General features: G+C 41.2%; 1 protein-coding gene across 3 annotated transcripts in view; it reads left to right on the top strand.

The window, feature by feature from the left end:
• Window positions 1-15,300, top strand: part of LOC306923418 (pleckstrin homology domain-containing family A member 5-like) — a 123,050-nt gene that overhangs the window by 8,596 nt on the left and 99,154 nt on the right. The window lies entirely within an intron of this gene.

The following is a 15,300-nucleotide window of genomic DNA, read 5'->3' as shown; positions in this document are numbered from 1 at the left end:
ATGTGTTTCGCGAGCTGGAAGATCTGCAAAATGTTTGATACAAAGTTTAAAATTTTTCCTATGATGGCCAAAAATCATGCCCAAAACAGTGACGTCAGGTTGAACGCTTAGTTTGCACTGATACTGGGACTGAGTGAGTGGTGTTTCTAGACTCTTGATCTTGGGTTTGTCGAGTATGCCTGTCGACTCTTGAAGTGTCTGAATGTATCCAGTTTTTTTGCTCTTGGGCCTTGAGTACAGTTGTTCCAATAGTGATGCCAGACCAGTTTATGGCAAAAGCTGCCGATACTGCCTAAAATGCTGGTACTGTATCAGTATCGGCAAGTATCCCTTTGCCAGTGTATGCCATTCCGATACCATGTCATTAATCACATGATATGTCTTTTACAGTCATATTCTGAATGCTTCAGTTGATGTTGCAACTAACTGCTTTATATTCTTACTGAACTATTTACTTTACTATTATGAAGGTTTGGAATCGTGGTGACATAGATTTGAATTAATGTCACCCTGCACTATGTCTTGTAAAACCCAGCAGCCAAGGCTGAGTGAATTAGGACACGCGCGCGCACACACACACACACACACACACACACACACACACACACACACACACACACACACACACACACACACACACACACACACACACACACACACACACACACACACACACACACACACAGTACGACTATGTAATCCTTGCCTTCTTGTTATCAGTGTTAAGTTAATATTTAACATTACGGACTATTCAAACAGACACAGGCTCTCATTGTGTTGCGACTTTAACCCCGTTCACACACTTGACTGCTGTGAAAAATGCTGCCATTTTATTGGTGGATTTTAAATTGGGTGTTCGTTTGCATGCCGACATTGGGATGAGCCCTTTGGTTGCCGCAGTGTTGTTTTTTTGGCAGACCATTTTAGTTTTAGTCAGTCTCTTAAATAGTTTTAATTTAGTTTTAGTCACATTTTAGTAACCTGGACTGTTTTAGTGTTAGTCTAGTTTTAGTCGACTAAATATGATACGATTTTAGTCGACTAAATCTACAGTTGATTTAGTCGAACAAAATGTATTTTGGCGGGCCTTGATGCCGTCGTAATAATTTTTCACTTGCTGCAAATAGATCATCTACAAGCTCACAAGCTTGTAGCTTGTAGATCTGCATGATGCAAATAATTGTATACTGGATCTCTTGTCTACTAGTCCCTTCCTAGCATTTCTGTTGACGAAATTGTCAGTATATTTAGTCTTAGTTTTATCATCATAGCTGAGTTTTTCTTTAGTTTCCATTTAGTTTTCGTCAGTGGAAAAAGGTAGTCGACGAGCATTTTTCGTCTTTTTCGCTTTAGTCGACGAAATCAACACTGGTTTGCCGGCACTGTAAGATGTGGTCAGCCTACTTACCTGGTCATAGCCTCGGTAACCAGGCTTTCATTTTCGTCGGCGCAAAAAAATGGAAAGCCTGGAGGAGCGCATTGCCCGCTCTGGTCTAGAAGTGGGAGGAGTCAACCCTTCCGGGTGGGAGTCGCTCCAAATGATGTGACGTAGCGCTGCACTGGGGGGGAGAGGAGGAGCCGGGGGTGACTGACAGATCGGTGAGATCCAATCAGGGCGTGCGCAAATCTCTGCCGCGACCCAAAATAATCATATTTTAACTAGGGACGGCCCAAAATAATCATATTTTAACTAGGGACGGCCCAAAATAATCATATTTTAACTAGGGAGGGCCCAAAATAATCATATTTTAACTATAGGGACGGCCCAAAATAATCATATTTTAACTAGGGACGGCCCAAAATAATCACATTTTAACTAGGGACGGCCCAAAATAATCACATTTTAACTAGGGACGGCCCAAAATAATCATATTTTAACTACGGATGCCCCAAAATAATTATAATTAATAATAAATAATTAATTTTAACACATTGACTGCCAATGCCACCCACAACACCAATGACATCTTTTGACACTAATATGGTGCTCTTCACTAACCTATGAGTCACCATTTGTCTCAGCCACAAAAACAGCCACGTTCATGTCCTTTGTAATGGATTTGGAGAAATGCAATTTTATCTGCTTCCTTGTTTTCTTGTTTATTTTTGGCGAGACATGCTATATTCAACTGACAATAACTAGGGAACGGAGGGTCACAATGATTTCTTTATCGTTGGAATCACAGACACACCTCCGTGTCTTCCAACGCTCGGTGCCTCCATCGTACTGAAGCTAAATCGCTGGGCAAGGGGCTTGATTTATTTATTTTCTCAAATCATGCTGTCGTGCTGTTTCACAAATCACAGGTTAGGACTTAACCCATTCTTGGCGGGAACCCCCTTTGGTGTTTTAAGCATTATGTTATACTTTAGCTATTGAAAAACAGCAGATCTACAAGCTCATAGCGTGGCAGCGAGTGCTGCACTATGAACTTGTAGGTCTGCTATTTTTGAAAAATCGTGAAAATGTGACACAAACCTTTGAATATATATTCTTTCAGAGCGAATCTTTTTAACTCAAATCTTTGCTTCTGGAAGGTCCCTGGAACAACATATTTTCAGATGGTGGTCGGAGGCCAAATACATATAATTCTGGGGGTCCTTGACATTAAATAATTTGAGAACGACTGACATAGAAACATGGGTTTTTCAGAAAACTGTCAGGATTTAGAAGGCATTTGTAGAATCGTTCCCAGGTCAAAATGGGTTAATTGACCTGACAAACTCGTTCAGTTGTGAGATTTTATTTAGCTTTTAATCCATGTGTTCAGCCGAGGGTCTGATCATGTTTCCTCATTCTTGTTGTCTAATGGAAAGTGGAGGTCGAATCGGAGGGCGTCGAGAGATGCAGTTACATCCACACAGCTAAACCACACATTGTGTTGTGTGTTATGTTTCAGCAGCCTTTTTTTTTTGAAGAGCCTGTAAACAGTAAAATGCCCTGTTTTGGGGCATTTCCTGATGAGAGAAGGGTTTCTGGGCGGGGCTAAACATCTCACCTGATGACATGCTCAGGTGTGTTTCAGTGATGGCATCATTGTCACTGATGGCATAACTCCTAACTACGCCAGTCTTCTGCCAAGGCGTCTATGCCATACCCAGAGCCATCTAATAGAAGAGTTACGATATAGAGGGGGCAGAAACCGAGCACTCGAGCGCTGTTCATGCAGCCTGAACTGAGCCAAGCTGGAGTTGGAAATACATTGTTTTCAACGAGGGTGGCGCAAACAAAAGCTATTTGTGCAACATGACAACTGTTTTAAAGTATTGTACAGTAACAACTAAAGTCTCTTTAATGTTTATGTTGTACTGTCTATTACTACAAAACAATTTAAAATAAAGGGATTTAAGATCATTAAAGCTGGGCTGTTGCCTGAGTCCAATGCATTTCTGCCTACTTCCGGTCCAGGACTTGGCCCAGTTGGTTGTCCCCACGCTCAATAGAAGTCTATGTAGGAGAGCCGCCATTGGACTGGCCCCATGAAGTGAACGCAGTTTGCGTAACTCTGTCTATATCTAAGGCTCTGGCCATACCCATCTTTTGGCTAGAATCATTCTTTCACTGCCTTTAGTAACTTCACTTGGGCGGCGGTGGCTCAGGGGTAGAGAGGCCGGATGGGAACTTTGCCGGGCTCCCTCAGAGTACGTGTCCTTGAGCAAAACTCTGAACCCCCAATTGCTCCCGATGTGCAGGTTGGTGCCTTGCATGGTTTCCTCCACCATGTGTGTGTGTGAATGGGTGAATGTAAATGCACAATCTATGTAAAGCGCCTTGGATAAAGGCGCTATATATATAAATGCACCATTTACCATTTATTTAGAAATGTGCAGATGCACTGTATAGTGTATACACTTACACACTATATTGTTTTGTTTACTGTTGAGAGAGAAAACAATGTTGCACATTGAGCTAATCATCTGGGGACGCCCCACACATAATTTGGGGACCTCCCTGTAGGTCCCTAGTATACACAGGTTTGGGAACCACTGGTTTATAACATATGTCTGTGGCAGACATATTGTTTTACTTAAGTAAAAGTACCAATACTGCAATTTAGAACTACTCCGTTACAAGTTAAAGTACGGAATTGAAAATGTACTTGAGTAAAAATCGGCTATTTGAGTAAAATAGCCGATCTACAAGCTCACAATGCGTCGCGACGCATTTTGAGCTTGTAGATCGGCTATTTTCAAATGGCCAAAATGTATAGGGTTGAAGTGGTTGATGTATGTTTACATCAACCAAAGTAAAAGTACAAATTTTGCTCTGAGGGAAATTGAATTTACTCAACTAAAGTACAAATACCTCAAAATTGTACTTAAGTACAGTACTTAAGTAGAAGTACTTAGTTACTTTCCACCACTGGTCTGTGGTCTCACAACACTTGAATACGAAATACTGCTTCTAGGCCTAGCTAATCATACTGGGTTAGGGTACTTGCTGACTGTTGACAGGGTCTTTAAACTTCAAAGCTCTTCTCTCCTAAAACACATTTTTAGTAGCTATAGCACGTGATTGGAAACATATCTCAATATGGCGGCCAAAGCCTCATTCATGCTCTGTTGCGCAGAGAATGGCTGAGAATAGCAGATCTGCAAGCTCCCAATCAGTGTTGGCAGCAAATTTAGATTTATTTTAGTTTTAGTCATAGTCTCTTGAATAGTTTTCATTTAGTTTTAGTCACATTTTAGTCACCCGGAATATTTTAGTGTTAGTCTAGTTTCAGTCGACTAAATATCATAAGGTTTTAGTCGACTAAATCTACAGTTGATTTAGTCGACAAAAATGCATTTTGGCGGGCCTTGATCCCATCGTAATGACTGATTTTACACCTGCTGAAAATAGCCGATTTACAAGCCCACAAATCGTTGTGAGCTTGTAGATCGGCTATTTTCAGCATACAACCGATTGTAAAATTGACTTATACTGGATCTCTTGTCCACTAGTCCCTTCCTAACATTTTAGTCTAGTTTTTATTTGTTGACAATTGTCAATATATTTAATATTAGTCATCATAGCTTAGTTTTTATTTAGTTTCCATTTAGTTTTCGTCAGTGGGAAAAAAGCTAGTCGACGAACATTTTTCGTCTTTTAGTCGACGGAATCAACACTGCTCACAATGTGTCACAGACTCACAGCCGCGACGCGTTACAAGCTTGTGGATCTGCTGGTCTTGGCACAAGACGGCAGCGTGCGTATTTATTAATATCTGGCTTTATGAATCAGAATGTGAGCTCTTCACTCTGTAGACTTGCTGCCGTATAGACTTGCTGCTGTATAGTATGTTGAGCGTGTTGGTTTGGCAAGCTGCCAGGAGCAGCAGTAATTAACTGAAAGACACTAATTAGATCTTTACCTTCTAAATCACCGCATCCTCACAGTGCAACAAAAAAAAGGAAAAAACAATAAAAACCCCACTGTAATTAAGGAAGCTCTACCAAGCCGCAACTTTCACGGTCATTACATGAAACTATGTCTCAGAGCACTTGTCTTTAACCCATTCTGGGCGGGAAGTTCGGAACCCTTTTTGGTGTTTAGCTATTGAAAAATAGCAGATCTACAAGCTCATAGCGCGGCACCGAGTGCCGCACTACGAGCTTGTAGGTCTGCTATTTTCGAAAAATCGAGAAAATGTGGCGCAAATCTTGGAATATATATTCTTTCAGAGCGCATGTTTTAACTAAAATCTTTGCTTCTGGGGGTACCCTTGAACAACATATTTTCAGATGGGGGTCGACGGCCAAATACAGATAATTGTCGGGGTGAAATATTGAGAACCACTGATACAGAAACATGAGGTTTTTCTGAAAATTGTCATGATTTAGAAATATTTTAAATGTCGACGTCATGCCTAAAGGGGTTAAACTGGTTCATAATGTTCTTGCCAGCCAGGCTACTGGAGAACAAATCCTCCATGATCCAAGGCTTCATGGGGGGGGTGTAATTGATACAAAAAAAAAGAAAAGACCCAGTAGGTTTTCGTAATCACATACACAGAGCCCTCCATTGTCAGGCTGGTACCTTGGATTGGCAGAACGCAAATCCAAGAATGAAGTGACGTGCTGTGAGCTTGTATATCTGCTATTGGTATGACATATGTATACAACAGTTTACAAAAAAAAGTATATAAAAGTATATACAAAAAATGTAATCACATTTTTGCTTCATGGCGTCCCTGGAACAACATATTTTCAGATGAGGGTTGGCGGCCATATAGTCTACATCTAATATTGGGGGTCCGGTTCTTGACATGAAATGGTTTGAGCACCACTGATATTTATAGCAAGATATGTGACCAGATTTGACTGAGAGCCTGCCATCGCGCAACCTCCAGCTCTTCACCAGAGGAGAAAAACAATTTTTTTTTACATCCAAAAGGAGTTAATAGCACAGGCAGACTCTTCACATACTAACTAGAGCATGTCTGAAATAAATGTCAGAGCTGAAATCGACATGTAAATATGAAATAAATGCTTAAATATGTAGCTAGGTGTAATGTTCGAGTCCACAGAAGTGAACCTTTCAAGCCTGTTTTCTCAATTCGCTGTTTTCTGCAAGACATTACTCTATAAGCCATATCTCCAAAACTGGTGGGTCAAATTGAACAATACATATGTCAATTTGAAGCTATGATTCCCTGCTTTCATATGACAATACAATCCAATGGCAGTCCCTCAGTCAAATTTGGCCACATATGTTTTCCAGAAAACTGTTAGGATTTAGAAGATATTATAGAATCGGCCTCAGTTCTTCTTTAAAATATATTTAAAAGACTGTTAAGGACTCACCTGTTCAGACAGACATTTACATAACGTAGATATATCGTGATTGCAGCTCATCGCGTTGTCTGAAATTGTGATTTGCTGGATTTGGCTTGATTTGACTGGTTTGTTTTATTTGGTTCGCAGGGAAATACATTTGAATTTGGGGGTCCTTGACTAGGACAGCGTTTGAGAACCATAGTGTCAGTGGACAGGGAGGTACGTGTGATGCGCGCATTGGAGCGTGCTGCACATATTTCTAGGTCGTGTGTGTGAGATGTAAACAACTGCTCCTAAGGCCTAACACGCATCCCAAAATAGGCGATCTCATCTCACACTCGCAACGTGCCACGGTTCCGCCATGTTGTGAGCTTGTAGATCGGATATTTTCTATGTGTGACAGTAGAGTTAAGTAGTAGTAGTAGTAGTACAACACAGTATAAGAAGGGCTGATGGTTGCTGTGTAAGACTATCCTCATATATTACTTTATTCAGATTAAGGGGCTCAGCACAGCAGCCATATTGGAATGAAATAGGGCCTCTTCCTTAACGTCATTCACAGGTTTTATCAAAGATTGTGATGAAGAAAAGGCTCTTTTCCATTTAGTGTAGCATTGTGGTTCTCAAACGTTTTAATTTCAAGGATCACCCATTATTCTGAGAGTGTACAAATGGAACCATGCAACTTTCTGTACTTTCTCTATATGTGTATTGTGCAGAAGCTGGATTGGAATGTTATTGAAATCCGGGTGGGATTTACGTTGGGAGGCTATACTGCTCTTACCAGGAGATTGGAGATGAACATGACTGAATGGACTACTTTAATTACCATAAACAATTCAATCTAAAACCAATCAAATTGTTGGGGGAGGGGCGGGTGGCGCGAGACATGGCCAAAGCATTTCCGGGGGTCCCCAGCCAAAAACGTTGAGAACCCCTGCTTTAGTGTACGGTAAATGACTAGAGGTGTGCATTGGCACTGCCCTCACGATTACATTCGATTACGAGACACCAGGTAACGATTCGATTTGATTCTACCATGCATCACACTTTTCTATATTACTACACAACATGGGACATTTTTCATCAAAGCAGTCAGATATACTGAACAACATTTTATTTAGAATTATATATATTATATTATATGTAGTATTATAAATATATACTTTTTTTTATAGGCCCTTTGGGCAATGGCCTACTTTGAACGATGCAAGTTGGAAATGCATGCCCCACCCAGTTATTATGTCTGTGTCCCTTTTATGCCCATATATGGAGTTCTTTGTTAGGCATGCCCAAATATGGAGTCTATGCAGATGTCATGACATAACAATCATTGTGATGTCAGAACAGGCCAGCTCCATATATGGAGATATATAGGGGTGATCGGGTCCAGATCCTGGGCAAAGGCTTTTGTGCTGGTTCTGGACAACCGGCTATCCGACGGACCGGCTATCCAACACTGGGCACAGCACTCCCTGTGGGGGTGTGGAACGTGTGTGTCGAATTTAAGTGGATGGGGCGAACGGTTCTCGAGTTACGTGGTTTACAGACGTACGTACGTACATATGTATGTATGTATGTATGTATGTATGTATGTATGTATGTATGTACGTACACACAGAGACTTGGTGCATTTATAGACTAGACCGGTGCCCGGCTGTAGAGCACCGAGTCGGTAACGATGGAAGTTGGAGATCCATGTCCCACCCGGCTATGCAATACCCACTGTACCCGTGTCAGAGTACCCGTTCCACCCATCTGTCTGTGTCCCTTTATGTCCATATATGGAGATTTATTTTATTTTTATATTAATTTAAGAGATTTAAATACATTTAATAAATATTAGAAATCATCTAGAAAAGCTGGGGAGACAGAATATATTAGATATACAGAGAAAACACTCAAAACACTATGAAAGGTAAATAAATTAAATGGAACAGGGCAGTTCTTTGGTCAAACTCCTGAAAGAGAGAAGGCCGAATTGGTAGGGCACCTGAGGGTCTGTTATATTATAGACCATACTTATTGAGTGGTGTAAACCACTCCTACGACTGGCTTTGTTAGTTTACGTGTCTGTCTGTCTGTCTGTGCTCAAAAAATTAAGCATGGTTGCTACGGTCACCCAGTTCACCCGGGTGTGATTTCATTACGTCAGACATTACGTCAGACCACAGCTGATCAGGCTATATAAGACCTTACACCACTCAGTTCACACGGGTGTGATTTTTACAATTCAAGTGGCAAAAAGATACATTTCAATATCATAGATAGCATAAATAGAACCCATATTTTGTACAGAGTCAACAATAATTATACTTGCAGTAAACACTGGAGGACACAGGTAGAGGGGAATGGGTTTGAAAAAAAGGTTTGCAAACGTTAAGCTCTACCAGCTGTCACAGGAAAACTCTTAAATCAATGTTAAGGCCGTTAGGGGCAAGGGTGTTGAGGGTTGATATCCAGTAGGATTCTCTCTTCAGCAGTGCTTTGTCATGATCACCCCCTCTTCTGTTGGCAGGGACCTTTTCGATGCCTATATAACGGAGAGCAGAGATATGATGGCCAGCCTCTAAAAAGTGTGTAGCAATAGGAGAAGTAAGATTTTTTCATCTAATGGCACTGCGGTGCTCACTAATACGGGTCTTAAGGGCACGTGTGGTTTTGCCCACATAGTATTTGCCACAAGGACAATAGATTATATATATCACCCCTTGTGTAGTACTGTACCTGTACATGTGATAATACTTTTAATGGGAATGCTTTTACCTGAATGTGGGTGCTTGAAACTTGTGCATTTTACAGTGCTGTTGCACTGGGCACAGGCACCACATTTGTAGTTTCCCTGTGGGATGGGGGTCTGCTATGTTGGATAAGGCACAACATCAAGCAGCACAGATTGTTTTGAGCCAGGTGCTCTGCATCTTTGATTAGACTGTTATTTGAGTTCAGCAGTCATTGTTCAAAAATAACACACTGCTGAATTCAGTTATTACCTGAATTCAGTTGTTACCTTAATCAATCATTCAACTAAGCCACATAACCCTTGTGGAGGAATAGATTGAGAAGGTGAATGAACGCCTATTTTAATCCTTAGCAAATCTGGCCAGATCTCAGGGATTTGGCTGTGTGATCTTGGCCGTCCATGTCGGCTTCAACAGTGTGAATCACCCATCAGCAGATTGTGCTGACGTTGGTCTCTGTGATGGAGAGGGGGAAAAGAGGAGAGGGGGTAGAGGAGGGGAAGGGGAAGAGGAGGGGAGGGGGAAGAGGAGGAGAGGGGGAAGAGGAGGAGAGGGGAGGGGGAAGAGAGGAGAGGGGGGAGAGGAGAGAGATGGGGGAAAGAGGAGAGGTGTCACAGTGTGGACTGAAGATTTGGTCCGTCCAGCACATGGAGTGATTGATGGTCTTTAAAGGGGCATTCCACTCATTTTCAACATTGTACTATGTCATTAATATACCTTAGAGCTGTTGTGTGGAAATAATAATAAAAAGTCCCTCCATTCTGTGTTTCCTAGAACTGGAGGTCTGAAAAAAAATCATTAACATGGTGAATCACATGTTGATGATGACATCAAGATGTTAATGATGAAAATGAGTAGAATGCCCCTTTAAGTGCTGAACCAGTAGAGCTCAGAGCAGATGTTAATGGAACCAGTCCTCCCAGGTTGAAGGCTCTTTTAGGTGGTTCAGCTGGACCCGTGCCAACATTAACCATGTCAAATATGGTTAATGTTTGAAGATACACCATCCCAATAATAGCCACTAGAGGCGACATGGTACACAAATCCTACAAATGGTCTCCTAAGTAGGCGCCGGTGTATTTATAAGCAGCTTTGGGCTAGTTTTTCCTGTAAAGTCACTTGTAAATATTGGTAGTTGTGGATTGCATTTTTTTGGGGAGCTTGTTTCTATACATGTAGTTGTTTGTTTGGGCTCGCTTCCTGAATGTTGCTTATATCCAGTGGTTTTCACAACAGTTTAATGTCAAGGACCCCCATATTAATTATGTGGTCAATTATTTGGCAATTATTATTTCAAAAACATATTCCAAATATTTGACTTATTGCAGACCAATTTTTGTTTTGAAAATAGCAGACCTATATAAGCTATCAAAGCTTGTAGATCTGTTATCTTCAAATAGCTGATATACATAGCAATACATTGGTAGAACTGATTTGAATGCTATACTAAGTTAGCTTGCGCGTGTGTGCGTGCGTGTGTGTGCGCGCGTGCGTCAGAGAGGGCTTGTTTTCGTAGACCCGGGCCGCTTGTTTCTCTGCAAGACCGGCAACACCTGCGCCCAGTGCCGGGCTGGGTTTGACCGGTGCCACTGGGTTGGACCGGTGCCACTGGTTTGGACCGGGACCGGTGCCACTGGGTTGGACCGGGACCGGTGCCACTGGGTTGGACCAGTGCCAGTGGGTTGGACCGGTGCCACTAGGTTGGACCGGTGCCACTGGGTTGGACCGGGACCGGTGCCACTGGGTTGGACCAGTGCCAGTGGGTTGGACCGGTGCCACTAGGTTGGACCGGTGCCAACATGAAGCGCTAAGCCCTCTGAATGTACAGAGCATTGTGGCATTTAGCCAGCGCTGTGTGATGTTTAAATGTGTGAACTACAAGCGTATCAATTCACCTTTAGCTAAGACCCGGCCTCTCCCACTTAGACACTCCCACTTGGACACTTTCCAGCCGGGCTCATTCATTCCAATGTTAAATATCATGGATTTTACACATTAAATACTGGTTCATTTCTTGAAGCAGACCTTCAAAATATCTTCCAAATCCAACAACAAGGCCTGCCATATGCACTGGAAAATATTGTGCGTGGCATTTCTTTTTTTAAAACAATGTTTTGTCATATTGGAAAACTATTGGTGGAGAGGTTTGTCTAACCCATGTTATGCTTAGCTGTGATTGGACCATAGCTATAGGTCAATTCTCTGACCACCTCATATCAGTCACCCATACAGAGAGGCATCTGATCTTTACCTGGTGCCATTCAGGACTATAGGGATGGAGCTCGTTAATTTGCATTGATAACGAGCAGCTTGTCGATCAGGCTTATCGAGCCGGGTTCTTATCGAGCCCACTATCGAGCATTTTATTATTATTTTGTGGAAAGACGGGAGACGACGACAAATTCTGAAAAGAACCGGCATCTTTTACTAAGGGGTAGTAAGGGGCCTTCAACGTTTCCAACAGACAGAAGGCAATTGTCCATTTTACTTTTGGAAAATAATATTGAAGAAACTGTTATTGTGTGTAACAGTCACTTTAAAAGCCTTTGTCTTTGCCGGTGCTGGTTTGCAGGTATTAATACACTTTTAAACTGACATGTTGACAGCTCAAGACCCACCTCTTTACTCTTGCCTTTAGTTGAGTTTTTAAACCCGTTTGTTCTTGTGTGTGTGTTCCTACTCACGCTTACTGCCTTACCTGTTTTACTGCTGTTTTTCTTGTTTGTTTGCTCTTTGCTATTGCTTTTTATTGTTGTTTTTATGCTCTTTGCTATTGCTTTTTTATTGTCGTAAGGCCACTGTGTTTTTTGCTTGCTTTATTGCAACTTCATTCTTATCTTCTTTTGCCTTGTAAAGCACTTTGCATTGCATTTTATGACATGAAAGGTGCCATATAAATAAAGTTTATTATTATTATTATTATTATTTTTGCCAGCATGGGTGATTATATATTATTTCTTGATCGTTTAAACATGACGTCATGGGCCACTATGCTCAATAACGTAATAATAATAGTGTATTGATACCGGGTACTCAATAAGCTTGTTATCTGGTTTTTTTTTCTCGGGTATCACGCTTCGAGCTCCATCCCTATTCTGGACGGGAACCCCTTTGGGTCCCCAGCAAAAGTATATATCGATCAATTTATCATTTGGGGGTCCTTGACTTGAAGAGGTTTGGGCATCACTGGACTGTAAAGACATTTAATTGATGCCAACCACTGTTTCTGTGTCAGCATATTTAGTATTGTTACTGCATATTGGTCACATTCTTTATCGATTGCTGATCAATTTCCTGCGTGGAAAGGGAGAAGGCCTACATATGTTTTCAACGGTTTTTATTCTCTCTCTCTCTCTCTCTTTCATTCTGCATCTTTTTCTGTTTTCTCTCTCTGTTGAAATGTATTAATTGGAGAGATAGAGTGTTTGCTTACATCAAACAGAAGACAACCTGTCGATAGACATTTGTTGAATTTAGTGCATGCACGTTTGTTAGCTCAGGTCGCTTTAAACACTCACGCACGCACGCACGCACGCACGCACGTGGACACGCACACTAGCTAAGCACAATTAATGCACTACTGCGGATCGATAGTGGGTCTAATTGTGTCTAAATGGACTGAATTAAGTTTTCTTTTTGATGACTGTGTGTTGGCTGTCCTGTCTTATACAATATACATCATATACGGTATTGATGCTTGCTGTGGATTAAAAGGATTTAACATGATTAAAATGACAATTATTTTGCATAATCGTCGTAATTGTTTCCATGTTGAAATGTTATTTCCTCTTTTTTTTTTTTTTTTTCTCGAAATAGCTGATCTACAAGCTCACAATCGCAACATGTTGTGAGCTTGTTGATCGGCTATTTGCACTGTTAATGTTTTTTTTTAACCCATAAAGTAAATAAATATCCGAATCGGCTTGGAGTGGCAGACGCTCCAAGCAGCTGCTGCTGTGCGGTGGAGCCTTTCATCAACATTTAAAATTTAAAAGGTGAAAGTAAAATGAGTAAATATACATATGTTTGGCTCAGCCTCGGCTATCTATCAGTTATAAGAGCTGCTCCAGGTGCTGATAAAGGTGGTCATCAGTTACAAAGCAGATCAGGCCTCAAGTTGTGTTGGGTTAATACTAGACATACTGTACATTTGGCACGCACACACGCATGCGTGTCGCATATCACACACTCACACATATCACGCACGCACGCACGCACGCACGCACGCACGCATGCACGCACTCACACTCTCTACACAGAGCTGGCACTGAGCCCACAGCAGCGGCTTAAAACCAGAACCTCTCTGTTTCTCTGGCTGTTTCTCTACGTAAATCCTTGAACCCCGTTGGGACAGGAAGGACACGGAACAAAAAAACAAAAAGATTTGCACTAAATTTTTACGAAAATAGCAGACCTACAAGCTCGTAGTGCGCCACTCGGTGGCGTGCTATGAGCTTGTAGATCTGCTATTTTTAAGTACAACATTACGCTTAAAACACAAAGGGGTTCCTGTCCAAAATGGGTTAAGTACAAGTTTGAGGTACTTTTACTTTATTGGAGTTTTTTTCCCAATTTTCTGTACTTTCTACTCCACTGCATCTCAGATGAAAATATTACACTTTTAATTGTTTGACAACTTTAGTTACTTTGTATTATTAGAATGATTATCATTACAAAACATATACCACTTCAACTCTGTAAACATTTCGGCCATTTGAAAATAGCCGGTCTACAAGCTCACAATGCGTTGCATCTTAACACATTGTGAGCTTGTAGATCTGCTATTTTCAAAGGATTTTTGTTCATTTCATAGTACATTTCAAAACTTGTGAAATGGGACATTCTGCATGATACTTTTGATACCAATACTTTTGTACTTTACTCAAGTAAAAAAGTAGTACAATTTGATTACCAGGCTTTTACTTGTATCATAGTATTTCTGTATTGCAGTATGGAGCCAGGAATTCTTTGAGTAAGGCATAGCCAATACGAGGTAGGCACTACCTAACTACAATAGTTAGATGAGTGGTAAATGATGACAATATTGACAACTTGTACTTTCATGAACCACAAGCACTGCACTAGTCAGATACAGCTCCATCTCAATGAATTATTTTTTCCCCCTATAATATAATTCAAAAAGTGAAACTTTCATATATTCTCAATTCATTGTGCATAAAGTGAAGTATTTAAAAAACGTTTTTGTTTTATCTGGATGATTATGGCATACAGCTCATGGAAATAAAAAAATCCTATCTCAACAAATTAGAATATTTTACGAGACCACTAAAAAAATTAGAAATGTCGACCATCTGAAAAGTATATTAAAAACACCTTAGTAGCCCGGAACTATTTAATCCATTTCATCCATGTGCCCATCATTTATAGCGCACAGACCACTTTTACCGGCGCACCGGAAGTTGGTGTACATGTCTGTGTAGCAGCTAACAATAGCCACACCACTCTAGAGTCGATCGACAACAACGGGAGACAAGAGTAAATCTATCGCGACTAGCGACTGGACCGCGGAAGGCCGTCAAACACAGGATCTTTTTTCAGAATTAGACGGGATGATTTAGATCGGGAGTTATGATCGTTTTAAGATTTTCGTTTTCGTCCGCTAAACAGGCAGGGAACATTTTCGATGACGTGTCACTTTTTGACACGTCATCGGATCGGGCAACAAGCGCTCCTAGGCTCTAGAGCGATGTGAACGGTTTTGTTATCATTAATCTCCGTCCTATTTATCAATCTCCGGTTTGGGCACTTGACCATGACCTTGAACTTGACGGAGAAC

This window comes from Electrona antarctica, assembly GCF_951216825.1.
Source record: "Electrona antarctica genome assembly, chromosome: 5".
NCBI lineage: Eukaryota > Metazoa > Chordata > Actinopteri > Myctophiformes > Myctophidae > Electrona > Electrona antarctica.
Note: the sequence above shows the minus strand (reverse complement) of the source record. Positions and strands in the feature narration are given on the sequence as shown.